This window comes from Pinus tabuliformis, chromosome 7 (assembly GCF_031772625.1).
Source record: "Pinus tabuliformis cultivar Carrire ecotype Pingquan chromosome 7, CPIR1, whole genome shotgun sequence".
In the NCBI taxonomy this organism is placed as follows: Eukaryota; Viridiplantae; Streptophyta; class Pinopsida; order Pinales; family Pinaceae; genus Pinus; species Pinus tabuliformis.
In genome coordinates this window covers 321,385,258-321,401,230 of record NC_142293.1, presented here as the reverse complement: position 1 = coordinate 321,401,230, position 15,973 = coordinate 321,385,258, and the positions used below count along the sequence as shown (strand labels likewise).

At 39.0% G+C, this 15,973-nt stretch overlaps 1 pseudogene; it reads right to left on the bottom strand.

Moving 5' to 3' along the window:
* Window positions 1-3,161: 3,161 nt before the first annotated feature.
* On the bottom strand, window positions 3,162-3,846 carry LOC149247229 (uncharacterized; annotated as a pseudogene).
* Window positions 3,847-15,973: the final 12,127 nt, after the last annotated feature.

Here is a 15,973-nt window from a genome sequence, read left to right as displayed (position 1 = left end):
ATTTTTTGGAAGCAAATGTTTTATCAAAAGGACTAATGAAAAACTTGGTAAGTTTGAACCCAGAGCAGATGAAGGGATTCTTCTTGGTTATTCTTCCAGAAGTAAAGGATATAAATGTTATAATAAAAGACTTGGGAAAATTGTTGAAAGCATTGATGTTGTAGTTGATGAAGCATGCATAAATCCAAAACAGATAAAATCAACAGAAGATTATGACAATGAGGAAGATGGGGATTACTTTCCCACATCAAATCAAAATTATATTGAAGAAGAAACCAATGAAGCACTAGAAGAAGATATAATGGTAGAAGAAAAGACTTTGTCTAGGTATGTTCAGAAAAATCATCCAGAAACTCAAATTTTAGGAGAAAGGGAGGCTGGTGTATAGACAAGAAGAACTATTACAGGGACCTCAAGCTATCTAGCATTACTATCCTCCACCAAACCTCAAAATGTAAATGAAGCATGCAAAGATGAATGTTGGGTCAAGGACATGGATGAAGAACTTGAGAAAATTGAAAGAATGACACTTGGGAATTAGTTCCTAGACCTCATGATAAAAATATTATAGGAACTAAATGGATATTCAAGAACAAGTTGAACGAAAATGGAGAAGTCATTAAAAACAAGACCAGACTTGTTTGTAAAGGGTATGCTCAACAAGAAGCTATAGATTTTGAAGAAATTTTTGCACTTGTTGCCAGACTTGAAGCCATAATAATGTTTCTTGCTCTTTCCAGTTTTCGGAAATTCAAAGTATACCAAATGGATGTAAAATCAGCCTTCCTTAATGGAGATTTAGAAGAAGAAGTTTATATTGAACAACTAGAAGGATTCATTCTTGGAAATGATGCAAAACTTGTATGCAGACTCAAAAAGGCTCTCTATGGTCTGAAACAGGCTCCAAGGGCTTGGTATTACTACCTTGACAAATATCTACACCAATAAGGTTTTACAAAAGGTTCTGCAGATAGAAATTTATATACAAAGATTGAAAATGATAAATTGCTAATTATTATTGTTTATGTTGATGATATCATTTTTGGTAGCAATGAAGAATCCATGAGTCAGAATTTTGCTTCAGTAATGTAGCAAGAATTTGAAATGTCCTTGCTTGGTGAACTTACCTATTTTCTTGGTCTACAAGTTCAGCAAACTAAAGATGGTATTTTTCTTTCACAAACCAAATATCTCAAGCAGATCTTGAAAAAGTACGGAATGGAAGATTCTAAACCTGTATGTACTCCAATGGTAACAAGATGTAGTCTTAGCTCAAATGATGAATCAGCAGTAGTACATCAACCAACTTACAGATCCATGATTGGTAGTCTGCTTTATCTAACAGGTACCAAACCTGACATCATGCATGTAATAGGAATAGTTGGAAGATTCCAAGCAAATCCAAAGGAATCACACCTTCATGCAGTCAAAAGAATTTTCAAATATCTTCAAGGAACTAAGGACTTTAGACTATGGTATCCTAGAGATGCAGATCTTACTCTTCATACATATATAGATGCAGATTGGGCAAGAAGTGTTGATGATAGAAAAATCACTAGTGGTGGTGCATTCTATATGGGTTCCAGGTTAGTGTCTTGGTTTAGCAAGAAACAAAGTTCAATTGCTTTATCTACAGCTGAAGCAGAATATGTGGCTGTTGCATCTTGTTGCACACAACTACTTTGGATGACGCAAACTTTGCAAGACATTCAAATCACATGTACTCCACCCATGTCCATTCTATGTGATAATACAAGTGCCATCAGTATTTCAAAGAATCCAGTCATGCACTCCAAGACCAAGCACATACCCATCAAGTACCATTTTCTACGAGAACAAGTGCTTTAAAAAAATGTCAAATTGGAGTATGTCCCCTCCAAAGAACAGGTTGCTGATATATCCACTAAACCACTTTCCAAAGAAACATTTGAAGATCTCATAAAAAAGATGGGAATTGTTGTTGCATCATCCTACTGTTAAATCTATTTTTTCAGAGGAAGTTTACTACACACTAGTTTCATGTAGTAAATGCACGGGTACACGCAAGTTGCCTTGGCTGAAAGCGCATATATGTTTTTCTAACAACAACAACAAAAAAAATAGTGGTAGCACAGGTTCAGGGGGAGCATTCACATTCCACATTGTTGACATTATGGTTTATGAACTCAACTATTTCTTAGCTGCATCAATCATTAGTGTGATATATCTTCTTCTGTCATGGTCTATATTTCAATGAGTTCTATTGGTCATATCATGTAATGTATTTCCACAATATCCTTGGGTTGGATGATGTAATCATTGTTGTATTTCTATCATGTATAAACTTTGGTATATCCCCACTTGGTTGGGTAGATGAGTCAAATATGGTGTATCCCCACTTGGTTGGGTGATTGATATATGTATGAGTTCGTGGTCATAGGGACGTCATACTCACTTTCTTGAGTTATAGTGTCATGTTATTATATTGAATCATCTCTCTGCAGACTCGGCATGTACTCAGGGGGAGTATGGATAGCATCATGCAAAGGAGGAGAGTAGAGTGGTCCGCCCTCTGCCCTTGATGTCAAAGGGGGACAATATTTTTGTTAGATGATCCAAAAATACAAATTTTATCATAGGTTATAAAATTAGAATAAAATAATTATTAATTTAAGATATTAAATTAATAATTATTATTCTAGAATGTTTAATTATTTAATGGAGACTTTTAGAATTAGCATATTGTTGTAACTAGATATGACTCTCCAAATGCGTCGTATCTTAGGCTCTATTATAGGAGATTAGTTAGCTAGTTGGTTTGAATAGCATTTATTGTAAATGGACACTTGTTATTTAATAAGTGATCCAAGTTAGGACATGGAGCTTATAAATAGCTCATTGCAAGAGTGTTTGGTTGTTCGGGTGTAAACTCTTGCAAAATCAATTATGTAATTGTTTTTTTCTGATTAATAAAATTACATGTCTGAGGACACTTCTGCCATTATTGTGGTATCAGAGCTCTAGTAATGTTGCAGTGGATGTGAGGAGGATCTTCCAACTCAACAAAGTCCTGGAAAACTCCATTCAGTTGGCCAGCAAATCATTGGTACGGAAATTGTACAGTTTTGTTCAACAGGAAAATAAATTTTTTCATTGATTTTAGATTTTTTTAAATCTAAAATTCATTTTTTTATTATAAAAAATTGCCTCTGCTTCTCAAGGCGCTCAAGTTCCTCGCGCCGTTTCTTTTCCCTCCCTTGAGCTTTTATTCGTACTCTCTCTGCGGCATTTATAGCTTCTCGCTCAGCTTTCAAATCAAGTTTCTGCTCAACTTTTGTTTTGTTCAAGCGATTCACAATTTCATTGATTCGCTTCTCTACTCGGTTATGGAAGCCAACTTGCCCAACATCCATAGAAGAAGTCTTTCTTAAATTTGACCAAGGGGTGTACACAATGTCAACATTATTGAGTTTGTTTCCTTGAATAGAGTTCACCTTCACTAGCTGTGCACAATCATCCAAGACTGGTTGACTAATAGCGTCTATTGTCTGACCCTTGTGCATTCTCAAATAAACGTGTGCTGAGGATAGCTTATCCACGTGAAACCAGATATCCTCAGGAATACCGTATCTGATGAGTTCTTCGTTTTCGAACTTATCAATGCCCATGTAGATGGTGTAATCACCAGCCTCTGGCGTGGCCTTGAAATAGAGCACCATCTTGCCTGTCGAAAGCCCAACTGCCCACAAGATACAATCAAGCAGCCTGAATGAAGGCCTTTTTTCCTCCCGCGGATAATCTTGAGGGTACGCTGGAACAGAAGCGGAGTGCCTTCACCGCTCGTCGAAATATGGAGAAACGATAGATAATCGTATCTATAGGTTGTGAAAAAGCGAAGGCTTGGTATCTCTGATTGTATGTGCAATGGGTGTAACTGTTTATTTTCATTAATATGATCATTTCTGGAGTCCATTGCTGGTATTCAGGTGCCGAAGAAGCGAGAGGTATTGCTGAGTTCTGCGCGTTGACATAAGCCTCCTGCGCGTTGACATATTGCTTATTATAATGCTGCAGATATAATGAGCCTCCTGCGCGTTGAGCAAAATTGAATCATCGACAGTTGGAAATGACGCATAGTGCTGCCATTATTGTGGCAGTATCTTCTGTCAAAGTTCGAAACCCAAACTTTTCATGCACATAGTTTATGAAATCGTATGTGGATTGCAGATTCCCTTGGGCATACACTAAATTTAGTAGTTGCCTCTAGTCAGCTGTGCCAGATATAGAGAATCTGCAGTTCAATTGAATTCACGTGATGATGTGAAAATAAAATGAACATGAATATGCTGAAGCTGAATTAAATTTGTAATATTGTATTGTGCAGAAATATGGTGATTTTTTAATTTATGGTTGATGGAGCAATAAGGTGATTGTAATTTTTTGGGGCAATAAGGAGTTTTTTTGTAATTTTTTGAAGGAGATAAATGTAACTCAAAGTAATTTTACTTTGAGGGGGGCTAAATTTTTTTACCAGATTGTGCAAAAGCACCATTGTAAAAAGTCAAATTTTGAAAGTTGCCTTGTAAAAATTTGAGAAATTGACTAGAGCCAAGTGCAAAGCTCAGTCAATTGTCTCCTGTTTTGACGACTATTCGAGGGTCAAGGCCAAGCCCCGATAGATCGTGTTTTTGCATGGTGTTGACTATCTTGTCCTTTCTGTTATGATTCTTGGTGCGACGCTACAACGCTAAAATGTCTAAGTTAATTAATTTGTTTTTTGATTCCGAGAAACTATAAGGCACCAAATCTTATAAAACGTGGCATCGTCTCATCGAAAGCACACTCATTTACAATGAATTATGGCAGGGAATATGTGATGGAGATGTTAAGCCAAATAAACCCACAGATGCAGATGCACTGGCAAAATGGGAAATCAAGAATGCTAAAGCCTTAGCTCTTATTAAATCTTCTGTAAATGATGAAATGTATGTACATATAGAAAATGCCACAGATGCATGGACTGCCTTGAAAACTTTTAAAGACCTCTTTGATACTCAACCAGAATAAAAAAAAGTCGATCTACAATTAAAGTTGTTGCAACAAAAATTAACTGAAGATGGTGATATTCTTGAATATCTCTCCAGACTTAAGAATATTAGGCAGGAAATTATTAATGCTGGTTTTCCCGCAATTGATGATAGCTTTATGGTCACAATTGTAATTGCTGGGCTTCCTTCTTCCTATACGCATTTTTTAGAGACTTTACAAGTAACTGGGAAATTAGAAAAACTAAAGTTTGATGAACTTTGTGAAATGTTAAGTCAACATGATAAAACTTTTGGGAAGAAGAAGAAAGTTGGTGAAGATGTTTTTCTCACAGAGGCCAGCACTAGTAAGTCATCAGCAGATAGTTCTCGAGGAAGAGGCAGATGGAATCAGAATCAAGCAGCACATAATCGAGGTCGAAGCCAAAGCAGAGGCAACAATTTTAACAGAGGAGGAAGAAATAATTTTCAAGGTAGAGGAAACAACCAAGGAAGAGGCAATTTTCAAGGACAAGGATATAATAGTCAAGGTAGAGGAAAATCTCAAAATAGAGGTCAAAGCAGAGGCAGAGGACAATCTTCAGGACGAGGAAGAGACTTAAGTCAAATTGTGTGTCGAAGATGTAACAAAGTTGGCCATTATGCTGAAGATTGTCGAACATCACTTAATAAAATTCCCAAGTTTCAGCAGCATTCAGCACAATTTGCAAATGATCAAGATGAAGATAACTCAGAATATGTTTCTACTTCCTCACCAGCATCACAAATTTCATCTCATCTTAGAAGCGACTATGAAGATGCCTGGATCTTGGATTCCGGGGCAACTCAGCACATGACTTGTCGACGTGATTTTTTCTGGAATTTTCAAGAATGCCAACTTAATTCAATTTTTCTTGCTGATGATACAAAACATACTCCTTATGGAAAAGGAGTAGTAAAAGTTTTTCTCCCTGACATTGGAGAAAAAATGATTTCCAATGTATGGTATGTACCCAGTTTCAAGAAAAATTTGCTCTCTTTAGTCACGATTCGACAAGCAGGACATCAGGTGATTATGGAAGATGGTTTAGTGAAGAGTAATTCAGTGAAACAGAACTTGAAAACAGTTATGACAGGTTATGAAGATGGAAAACTGTTACGGATGAAAGGGACAGTTATTCCAAGGCATTCTGATTTTGCAGGGGCAGTGACTACAGGTATTTCACCTATAAGACTATGGCATGTAAGATATGGACATTTGAATTTTGAGAGTCTTTCTCAATTGCAGAAACAAGGAATGGTTAAAGGACTTCCCACATTCAAAAGGGAAAATGCAAAATGTGAAGCTTGCATTTATGGCAAACAAAATCGAGAAAGTTTTCCAACAAGTTCATGGCGTGCAAACAGGGGCTACAACTAGTTCACAGTGATGTTTGTGGTCCACTACAAACTTCATTTGGTGGTTGCAAATATTTCTTACTATTCATTGATGATTTCAGCAGAATGACTTGGGTTTACTTCTTGAAGAACAAGTCAGAAGCATTTGATAAGTTTAAAATTTTTCGCCAACTTGTTGAAAATGAAGTCAAAGAAAAGATAGGTACTCTCAGGACGGATAATGGGGGAGAATTAACTTCAAATGAATTCAAAACTTATTGCACTGAAAATGGCATAAGACGACATCTCACTAATGTTTACACTCCACAGCAAAATGGAGTAGTCGAAAGAATGAATCGCACTTTGTTAGGAATGGTGAGATCCATGTTAACATTCAAGAGGTTAAGTCCAACATATTGGGCGGAAGCAATACATATAGTTGTCTACTTAAGAAACAGATGTCCAACTGCTTCTTTAGACGGAATCACACCTTATGAAGCTTGGTTTGGTTTCAAACCTCGAGTTAAACATCTTAGAGTTTTTGGGTCAGTGTGTTATGCCTTAGTTCCGAAAGAAAAACGAACTAAGCTTGACTCAAGAAGTTTAAAATGCACAATGATTGGCTATTCTGATGAGAAGAAAGGGTATCGTCTTTTGACCAATGGAAAATTCATTGTGAGCAGGGATGTCATTTTTGATGAAACAGAGAGTAAGAGTGCTGAAGAAATTCAAAATCTTCTTCACAAATTAGAAACTAAGGGAAGTAAAAGAAATGGAAAATGCAAAGTCAACCAACTTCACCAAATTGGTATGAACTTGATTTTCCTTCCTCTGAAGATGAGTCATCCAGTCCATCTACATCAACAACATCATCTGGGTCTTCTAGCAGTTCATCCGCATCTCCAAGCAGCAACAGTTCTTCAGACAGTGAGTCTCCACATTCTTCACCTGAACGACGTACATCAGTTTATATTAATCCTCTTTACAATGATGGGGACTTTACAGAAGCACAAACAAGTGAGCACCAACTTCCGAAATGGGCAGTTCAACTTTTGAAAGATGTAAAGCCTGATGAACAGAATAAAACTGGCACCAGAAGGACACATAGAAGTGAAGGCAATTTTGCCTTGATAGCAAATGATTTTACTGAACCTTCCACATACAAAGAGGCAGTAAAACATAAAGAATGGCAACAGGCTATGGTTGAATACTATCAAGCAGTAATTGATAACAACACTTGGAAACTTGTTGATTGTCCAGCAAATGTTAAACCCATAGGATGCAAATGGGTTTACAGAATTAAGTATAATCAGAAGGGTGAACTTGAAAAGTATAAAGCACGACTTGTCGCAAAGGGTTTTGCGCAGTAGGAAGGCATTGATTATGAAGAAACCTTTGCTCCAACAGCTAAATGGAACACCATCTGATTAACACTTGCATTGGCCGCTCAAAAAGGATGGAAAGTTCATCAAATGGATGTGAAAAGTGCTTTTCTCAACGGGGATTTACAGGAGGAAGTGTATATGACCCAACCACCAGGTTTTGAAATGGAAGGACAAGAACATAAAGTCTGCAAATTGATCAAGGCTTTATATGGGTTAAAACAAGCTCCCCGAGCCTAGTATGCAAAGATGGATGATTACCTTAAGAAAGTTGGTTTTCAACAAAGTGAATCTGATGATACTTTGTATGTGCGACAACAGGGAAAATATCTGGTAATTCTTGTTATGTATGTAGATGATTTGATCATCACTGGCAATCATGATGATCATATTGCACAGGTAAAAAAGGAGTTACATGCAGGTTTTAAGATGACAGATTTGGGATTACTTCACTACTATCTTGGAGTTGAAGTCTTCCAACGTCCACATCATATTTTCATTTCTCAGAGTAAGTATGCCGCAGAGGTTCTTCAGTGATTTGGCATGCAAGATTGCAAGCCCATTCTCACCCCCATGGAGCAAAACTTGAAACTTTCAAAATTTGAAGGGAGGGAAAAGGTGGACAGTACAACTTACAGACAGTTGATTGGCAGCTTGATTTATTTGACAAATACTCGTCCTAATCTATCTTATGAAGTCAGTATTCTTTCATGTTTTATGCAGGAACCACGAGACAACCACTGGAATGCAGCCAAAAGAGTTCTTCGATATATCCAAGGAACAAAAGATTTTGGTCTTCTTTACACAAAGACTAAAAATTTTGTACTTGGTGGATATTCTGATGCCGACCTTGCTGGGAGTATTGATGATCGAGCATCAACATCAGGTTATCTTGGAGTTGTAAAAAACAAGCTACAGTGGCCACTTCTTCAGCAGAAGCAGAGTACATTTCAGCATGGGAAGCAGCATGTGAAATTGTTTGGTTGCGCCGAATTTTGCAGGACTTGGGCATTTCTCAGGGAGAAGCTACATCATTGTTCATTGACAGCCAGTCAGCCATCAAACTTGCCAAGAACCCAGTTTTTCATTCAAAGACAAAGCATGTGGACACCAAGTATCATCATATCAGGTCTCTCATTGCCAAAGATGTCCTCAAACCAGTTTATTGTCCTTCCGAAGATCAGATCTCCGACATTTTCACTAAACCGCTTGGCAGAATAAAATTTACTAAGTTTAGGGATGAACTTGGTATCTGTTGTAATGTATCTTTGGATCATAGGGGGGAATGTTAGATGATCCAAAAATACAAATTTTATCATAGGTTATAAAATTAGAATAAAATAATTATTAATTTAAGATATTAAATTAATAATTATTATTCTAGAATGTTTAATTATTTAATGGAGACTTTTAGAATTAGCATATTGTTGTAACTAGATATGACTCTCCAAATGTGTCGTATCTTAGGCTCTATTATAGGAGATTAGTTAGCTAGTTGGTTTGAATAGCATTTATTGTAAATGGACACTTGTTATTTAATAAGTGATCCATAATTAGAGGTAGTTAGGACATGGAGCTTATAAATAGCTCATTGCAAGAGTGTTTAGTTGTTTGGGTGTAAACTCTTGCAAAATCAATTATGTAATTGTTTTTTTCTGATTAATAAAATTACGTGTCTGAGGACACTTCTGCCATTAATTTTGGCATTTTGGTGTTGTATGGTATCTCTAATAGTCTTTACAGCTTGCAGTAGTCAACACCATCATGGTTTCCATCAAGTCCAAAGGGGGAGAGTGTTGGCAATATGATACAAGTATTGTCCTTGATGGAAACTCAACAGGTCAACTCAGTTTTGATAAGAGGCTAATAGGAATATTCAAAGGCAATAGGGTAGTGGTATAGAGGATTAGTGTTATCAGGAAATCTAGTGTCCACTTGGAGCTGCTAGTCCCACTAAGACTGGTAGCTATCTTAGAAACAAACAAACTAAAACTACTTTCGCTTTCCTTTATGAGAAGTAGATAAGAGGGGAACAAAGGACACCAACCTCAGTCTTACGCTTGGTTCCTTGCTTGGTTCCTCTCCCTTCTGACAGATATTTGCCTCTTTTCCTTTGTCTACACAGCTTCAAAGAGCACTTGTGGAATCAAAGCAGCATAATACTATCGAAGAACAGAGATTTACAATCATAAACAATATAGGACTAGATATATATTGACCACACAAACGCATATATCATCAAACATACAAGAATGTGGAGGAAAACTTGAATAGCTTTATTAATATCAAGAATAGCAAAGAGGATTACAACCAATTGTTCTGACCCAGTGTCATCCTCCCAGCATTAAATCCCTTCTTCACCTCATGAAAAGTTTAGATCGCCCAACAGTATGATGTTCCCCCAAGAAACCAATAGCACTTCCTTACAGGATACAAAATTCCAGCCTCTGGATCTCTAGGATGAGGGATCCATATATAGATGATTACAGGGGGGTGAGTTAGCTTCTGGGATTTTGATTAGTGTCCTCTCTCTGATAGTTCTTGATTCCACTTGGAGATTGATGATCTCTTACTCATCCCTGGGCAAATTCAGAGAGGCAAGTGTCACAGGAGAAGTTTCTGGAAGATTTCATGATGATCCACCTTGCAAACTGTCTATGCCATTTGTCTACTCTCACCCATCGCACCCTACAGAAGGTCTTTTCAGTATGCATCGCACCCTTTTTCACTGAGCAGGTGGGATGCATCTCACCCTCTGCACTGGCAGTCTGTATGGTCCAGCTTTGACCAGTTCTAAGCAATTTTCTGTGGAGAACTTCTGGGAGATGATGTAATCAGCTGACCTTGTTATTTTAGGGTGTGAAGCAACACTTTTAGGGACTTAGGAGCCTTTGGTTTATGGACATGTATGATTGGGGTTGCAGTGCCCAAAAATGTCTAAGGTCGTTAATCTTTTGATGTCAGGTGAAATGCTTTATCATGAGGATCCAAAGTTTTTCCGAGCTGGAAGGAAACCTGTAATAAGATACAATACAATACATTATCTTCATAATATTTTTCATGATGTAGCTAAAGCGGGCATTCCCATGCTTAGCTTTATAAATTCATTTCCATGTACATAAGACAGACAACCGTCTGTGTGGCACACTGATTATTCTAATAGAGCCATCATCCTTTGATTCGGATGATCATCTGTGCAGCATGATGTACATTTGATGTCTTTATTTTCCTGAATATATCGCAGCCTGGATGGATGAAACTAGATCCGGGGTCTTCAAACTCGTCCAAACTTCACTCGGAGTACAAGTCGATCCATGTGAAAGATGTTCTGGAGTCGAACATGGAAAGACATCGCCTGATTACCAGTCAATGATGTAAGTTGTTAACAAGCGCGAGAGGAATCATTGATAATGATGATGACCCTCAAGGTACTACAGTACAATTCACGTGGTGTGAAAAGGGACTTGGTGTCGAACACCACACAAAATCTTTTGGTCGAAGGCCATTGATGTAAACCTGTTGCCGGAAGTGAGAAACTTGCCATTGAGGCATGCAAGCTTCAAAGTACTGAAAGGGTTGTTCCTAAGTCAACTTCTTGGATAATAAGCTGATGTCGATAATAAGTGACCCATCATAGGAGGGCCTTAATGAATCCCACATCTATGACACGGAATGGAGTAAATGATTTTGGAGGTGAAAATGATCTAATGATACAGGGTTCAGGGTGGCGGTCATGAAAGGATGGAGCGTGAATGTATTGCAGCGGATGAGACACAGGTGAATTCTCTGAGCGACTTCTCTTGAACATATCGGCGACACTGACATGGATTGGTAGCATTAACCCAAAATATGGATGGTGCGATGGACCAATGGTGATATGACCGGTGAACAGAATAACCCAACCCGACTCAGATGTGGCGCGAAAGTGTCATGTTCAAGAGCGACTTGCTACTAATAAAGTTTCTTCAAGTTTTCTTCCCAATTTTTCCCCAATCATTGCTGACTAGTACCTCTTTATTTTTATCAAGCTTGAGGAGGATAACATATGCTTTTTCTATAATTTTCCCTTCGAGCAAACCTGTCGCTATGTTTTAACGAGCCTAGCGACAGTGAAACTCGTTCTTGTCTGTATGGACAAGTTTGTCGCTATTCGGTTTTAACGAGTTTAACGACAAAGATAACTCGGTCCTTTTCAATTTTAGAGAGTCTGAAAGGGACGTAAAGGAAACTCCAATAATCCTTTTTCGTCATATAATCCCTTAAGTCCGAAAAAGTATAAAATAATACGAAAGGGATGAATTTTCGGTAATTTTAACAAGCCGAACAAAACAAGCGCTCGATATTTTTGTGTAATAATCCCTCAGGTCCAAAAATATTAAAATCTAGAGGAGCGATAACACTCCCGGTAGCTTTAATGAGCTGGAGAGGCCAATTGCTCGGCAATATTTTCATATTTTACGAGTCAGGTGAAAAGAGCTTAAAGGAGACTCGTCTTTTGAGGAACGAGTGATAATTTCAGGTAGTAGCTGATTCCATGTAAGGTTTGGAATTTTCCCATCATGGCAGTGTCACAAGGATGGCTAACAAGATCACTCTTCGCAACTGTTCCTCAATAGGGGTAAACAATCAAATGGAGGTGAATGATTGGCTAAAACAGAGTGGAGGTGATGGTAAGAACACGACCAGGGCTCAAAATCTGATGATAATGCATTCACAATGGTTATTTACCGGGGATTGGTTCATTTTTTAATGAGCTTAAACTCTAGGGGAAACATTTTCTCATTGCTAAGGTTTAATTTTTAATGAGCTTGAACTTCGCATAAAAACTGCTCGTGATAATGGTCATTGATTATTTGATTTCACCGCTAACCACTTTGTTCCTTCAAAGCTTGCACTGCCTGTTCAATTGCTTCATCAAACCGATTAGAAATGAATAATATATGTTTAAAAAATGAGTTAAAACACTAATATTTTAGTCGAATTACGTGAAAAGTAATTTAAAAGTGGTTTTTACCCCTCATTTTACCATTTCATTTTAACTTTAGTTTGTTGGAGCTCTGGAGGTGCTTTTCCCCTTGATTTTCACCTGCTGATTCCGGGAGATTCTGTGGACGATTATTGGTGCCGTCTGGACCAGGTAGGAGCTAAACCTGAGCTCTTCAGTTGCATTCATTCCTTTTTGAATTTTGAGCATGTTTCCCTGTTTTTCTGAGCCCCTAGGGTTTGAAAAATTCACCCTGGCTCAATCGCACCCTTTCTATATCAAAAGGTGTGATGCATACTGCCTTGGCCATTGGCCAATCAGTATGCATCTCACCCAATACACTGCTGGGGTACGATGGGCGCGATAAGGGAAACTTTTACACTGTTTTATCATGGAAGTTTTGCCTGTTTTTTGCCAAATCAGTACCCTGACTCTTCTCTTGCTTGTTTTGCAGAGATTCATCGGAGCAAAATGGTTGTTACATGGTGAGAACGTGAGCATGAAGAAGAGGACATGGTTTCTTTACATGATCCAGTTACGGTAACTGCACTGTGGAACTGTGGCCTGTTCAAGTTTTTCCGCATCTCTAGCATGAGGCAACAAATCAACTTGTTGCAATATCTTCTCGATGCATGGGATCCTACCAACCAGGTGTTTCAGATCAGAGGCAAATCTATCCCCTTGACTGTCGTGGACATCTACCTTTTGACTGGTTTATCGAGGCGTGGTGCCCCTCTTTCATTATCAGGTTCCGCCCGTGGGGGTGAATCCGTGAGAGATTATATTTTCCGGTATTGCAGAGAGGGATCTCAGCCGAGTAGGGACGGCAAGATCAACATCTGAGATGTCACTGACCGGTCCTTGAGGACCATTCTGTTCACTTTTGCTAGACTGGCTGGTAGTGCGGCTCTTCATGTGGCTAACAGGTCCTATATGCAGTACGCCTTGGAATGCCTTGAACCAAAGGTGTTCAATTGGTGTGACGCAGTACTCCCTGTGATGAAAGAACAACTGACCAAGGTAAAAAGCGTAAAATCCAAGAACTTTAGCTATGGTTCTATTTTGACCGCTTTCGCCTTGGAAAAGATCCCACTGATGCAGCCGCAGTACATTTCACTTGGCTTACCTCCACCGATTGAGCCACAGATGCAGAGATGGGTCGACCTTATGGCCCGACATGCTGGTCAATCCCAGGTTTCCTTTTCTGATACCTTCTTCGAGTGGTTCAACCATCAGGAGATGGTTTTTTCCGAGTATCCATATGCTGGTATGGATTTTCGGGGTGACCCGGATTTGGTGTTGCCGGCTGGTGAGCAGTGGGGTGCTATCGGTAAATTCTCTGACCATATCTCTGTTTATCATTTTTTATTATAATGTTCTTGTGATTTCTTTTATCAAGACTAATAAAAACTCATGTGCTCATGCAGTTATTGGACCAGTTCGGCCAGCAGTACGTCTGAGAGCACCAGCTGCCGTTCCAGGAGGAGAGGCTGTGGGGAGGGCTATCCTTCGCGACCTTGATGTGGCCGAGACTCTTTCAGCATTGTAGTATCAGGTCGAGAGTCTTACACTTGGTATTCCAGACGTGAGGACCGACGAGCTGCCTCTGAGGTTGTAGCGACATACTACTGGTGTGCCAAGTCGATGGACTAGGCTTTTACGCATGATTGCACAGGCAGTGACTTGTTATCACCAGCATCATTAGACTAGGGTGCCCCCTAGCATTTTGAGTTTTGGGTCATTTCACCGATTTTGTCTTGGTTACAAAACATTATGTACAAACCATAAATAGTTATATATTCATTTTTTATTTTCGAAGCTTTATTTTGGTTAAGTTATGTGATCTTGATGCAAATATTGATGAGATGCTTCTTTTATAAATGTTGCAAATGTCTATCTAACACATAATTTTCCAATGAGTCCGTTAATGTGTTTAAGTTTCTAGAAATATGTTGATATTGAATAGAATCAAACTGCCTTTCCAAAATCTTGACCCTTAGGAACATGCGATAGATATCTGGATTCCGTACGGAGTAGATACCAGTGAACTGTAGGATGACGAGTTCTAAGTCTAGCCTGACGACGAGTCGGCGTATGCCACACGTAATGGCATCAGAGAGGAGCTCTATCAACGTGTTGTATTCAGTAATATTGTTCGTTGACCGACCAATACATACCCCTCTAAAACTCACTAACTCGCCACTTGGATCGAAGATGGCCCAGGCCGCAGAAGATAGGGTCCGCAAACTACGACTCGCTCCATCAACATATCCAAAAAATGATTCCAATAGGGCCGACATCTACAACAAATGTAAAAGTGGATCACTTAACCAAAACAATTACCCTTAGCGAAAACAAAAATGTAACAAAAGCATAGGGGTTAATATCTTGAGTCAAGCATAGTAACGCTTAAGGTACAACCCGTTGCGGGGTTGCACTAGTGGAATCCCATCATAATCCACTAACTCATAGCCTCCTTTTGCTAACACACTCTTAACAATATAGGGGCCCATCCATAAAGACTTGAATTTTCCTGCTCCCAATTTATCGGACTCCTGGTCGTAAAATAAGACTAGGTCACCTTCTGAGAAGACACGAGGTTTGACATTCTTGTCAAACTACACCATGACTCGTTTCTTATGGGCTTCATTAGCCAAAGTGGCATCACGACGGGTTTCATCTAATTGGATTAGTTCCAAGAAATGAGCCTCCTCTTCTGAAGTTCCAGGGAGAAGGTCGATCGCGAGTTTAAGGGACGAGATTTCACACTGAACCGATAAGATTGCTTAGAGGCCATACACCAGTTGAAAGGGTGTAAACCCGTTGCATTCCTCACCGATGTCCGGTATGCCCACAAGGCTGAGTACAGGATCAGGTGCCAACTCCTTTTATGGACTCCAATCATCCTTTGCAGCATCCGCTTCAAGACCTTGTTGATTGCCTCAACTTGTCCATTGGCCTGTGGATAATATGGAGTAGAGCTATCATGGGACAGCCCTAATTTGGCAGCCAATTCAACCATCATGTGATTGCGAAAATGTGATCCATGATCTGTGACTATGGCCTGTGGAATGCTGAATCTGGAGACTACATGATTAAAAAAGAAGAGGGTAGTCGTTTTGCCACAGTTGTTTAATGTAGGCATCGCCTCGGCCCATTTGGTAAAATAGTCTACTACGACTATGATATACCCATGCCCCCCGGCCGAGGTGGGGTTACATGTCATG